We start from the raw sequence: 2,500 nt of genomic DNA, 5'->3' as shown, positions 1-2,500 counted from the left end.
TAGAAGCGTAGTTACACTGTAGATTTATAGAAGTGTAGTTATACCATAGATGAATAGAAGTGTAGTTACTTTATAGATGAATAGAACTGTAGATACATTATAGATTAGCAGCAGTGTAGTTATATCATAGATGAGTAGAAGTGTAGTTACTTTATAGATGAACAGAACTGTAGATACGTCATGGATGAACAGAAGTGTAGTTACATTATAGATGGATAGAAGTGTAGTAACATTGTAGATTGATAGAAGTGTAGTTACACTATAGATGGATAGAAGTGTAGTTACACTATAGATAGAAAGAGCTGTAGTTACATTGTAGATGAACTGTAGATACGTTATGGATGAACAGAAGTGTAGTTACACTATAGATGAACAGAAGTGTAGTTACACTATAGATGGATAGAAGTGTAGTTGCACTATAGATAGAAAGAACTGTAGTAACATTACAGATGGATAGAAGTGTAGTTACATTGTAGATGGATGGAAGCACAGTCACATTATAGATGGATAGGAAAATAGTTACAATATTGATGAAGAGAAGCGTTACATCACAAATGAACAAAAGCATAACAGATGAATAGAAAAGTAGTTACATCATAGATGAATAAATAAAAAACGTAGTTACCTATAGAAGAACAAACGCAGTTTCATTCAAAAGGAACATAAGTATTACAGATTAATAGAAACTGAGTTTCTTCATATATGAACAGAAGCGTAAATGCATTAAAGGCGAATGCGAATTATATTATACATGAATGAGAGTGTAGTGTATTACAGGTGAGCAAAAGTGTAGTTACATTATTAATTCATAGAAGCGTGGTTAACTCTCTCCATACGAACGGCGAAAGAGACGACGTTAACAGCGTTTCATCCCAATTACCATCATCAAACTATTGCAAGCGGAAGGCTCTTATACTGAAGAGGTGAATGTTGACAAAGAATACCACAATTCTGACGACGGAAGCTAAAGGTTGGGTCATTGAGACACCCACTGGACATCCGAGGGGTCTGTGTAGAGGAGAAGAGAGGACTGGCCGTACTGAGTGAGTTAAATCATAAATGAATTCAGAATACTTTATTCTCTCAATAAGAGAAATTCACGTGTGGTGTATTTTTATGCAAACAATACACGAAAATCACAGTCACTCAATGTAAACACATAAAGGACATAAAAAAAATAGAAGCGTAGTTACTGTACAAATAGTAACAGCATACCACCGAGGTAACCATGTGTTTGTTCTGTATTGTCCAGGAGGAAGGTGGCAGAATGGTTAAGACGCTCAGCTGCCAATACAGAGAGTCCGTGAGGGTGTGGGTTCGAATCCCGCTCTCGCCCTTTCTCCTAAGTTTGACTGGAAAATCAAACTGAGCGTCTAGTCTTTCGGATGAGACGATAAACCGAGGTCCCGTGTGCAGCACGCACTTGGCGCACTGAAAAAGAACCCATGGCAACGAGAGTGTTGTCCTCTGGCGAAATTACGTAAAATGAAATCCACTTTCATAGGTACACAAATATGTAAGCATGCACTCAAGGCCTGACTAAGCGCGTTGGGTTATGCTGCTGGTCAGGCATCTGCTCAACAGATGTGGTGTAGCGTGTATGGATTTGTCCGAACGCAGTGACGCCTCCTTGAGAAAGTGAAACTGAAACTGAAACCATGTGTTCTGTGTGGCTTGTTCAGGATTAAAGAGGCTATGCCAGTCTTGAATAAAAGCTTATTTGTGTTTGCACATTCTGTCTTTGCTGCCGTGTGTGCGCATGTCAAATGATCGGTATAAGGACAGGCCCGGCGCTTCCTTTTTTTTTTGAGGAAGTGTCTGGGTTTGTTCCAATGTACCTTTTATTTACCTGTGTGCTAGCTGAATCGGTAGCGTAAGCAGCACTGACTTGAAGTTGTGTACCTTGTGAATGGAGAGAGTTACCACTCTTTAACTATTTGTTAATCATTTCATCTCCTGGCCTCATTGTTTGTTAATTTCGTAGTTATAGTACAGATGAACAGAAACGTATTTACATAATAGATGAATACAACACTTCCACAACACGCTTTTCCATTATCAGTAACTCCCACCCTACACACACTCCTGACCTTTCCATTTGAAAGACTAGCACCCTGACCTCAAAATTTAGTAGAATGGGGGCTGGAGGAGTAAATCTACCTCCCCAACCTCCTCCCCCCCCCCACCCCCGTCCCCTCCCCTCTTTCTCCTACCTCCTTTCCCTATCTCTTTCCTTGTCTTCAGTTTCTCCTGTTAGTTCGTTCTTTAGTTTAACTCTCTCCATACGAACGGCGAAAGAGACGACGTTAACAGCGTTTCACCCCAATTACCACCATCAAAATATTGCAAGCGGAAGGCTCTTATACTGAAGACGTGAATGTTGACAAAGAATACCACAATTCTGACGACGGAAGCTAAAGTTTGGGTCATTGAGACACCCACTGGACATCCGAGGGGTCTGTGTAGAGGAGAAGAGAGGACTGGCCGTACTGAGTGAGTT

At 40.4% G+C, this 2,500-nt stretch overlaps 1 protein-coding gene across 1 annotated transcript in view; it reads left to right on the top strand.

Moving 5' to 3' along the window:
* LOC143277078 (cytosolic carboxypeptidase 2-like) overlaps positions 1 to 2,500 on the top strand; it is a 30,676-nt gene that overhangs the window by 9,656 nt on the left and 18,520 nt on the right. The window lies entirely within an intron of this gene.

The sequence above is a fragment of the Babylonia areolata genome, chromosome 33, assembly GCF_041734735.1.
Source record: "Babylonia areolata isolate BAREFJ2019XMU chromosome 33, ASM4173473v1, whole genome shotgun sequence".
In the NCBI taxonomy this organism is placed as follows: domain Eukaryota; kingdom Metazoa; phylum Mollusca; class Gastropoda; order Neogastropoda; family Buccinidae; genus Babylonia; species Babylonia areolata.
Note: the sequence above shows the minus strand (reverse complement) of the source record. Positions and strands in the feature narration are given on the sequence as shown.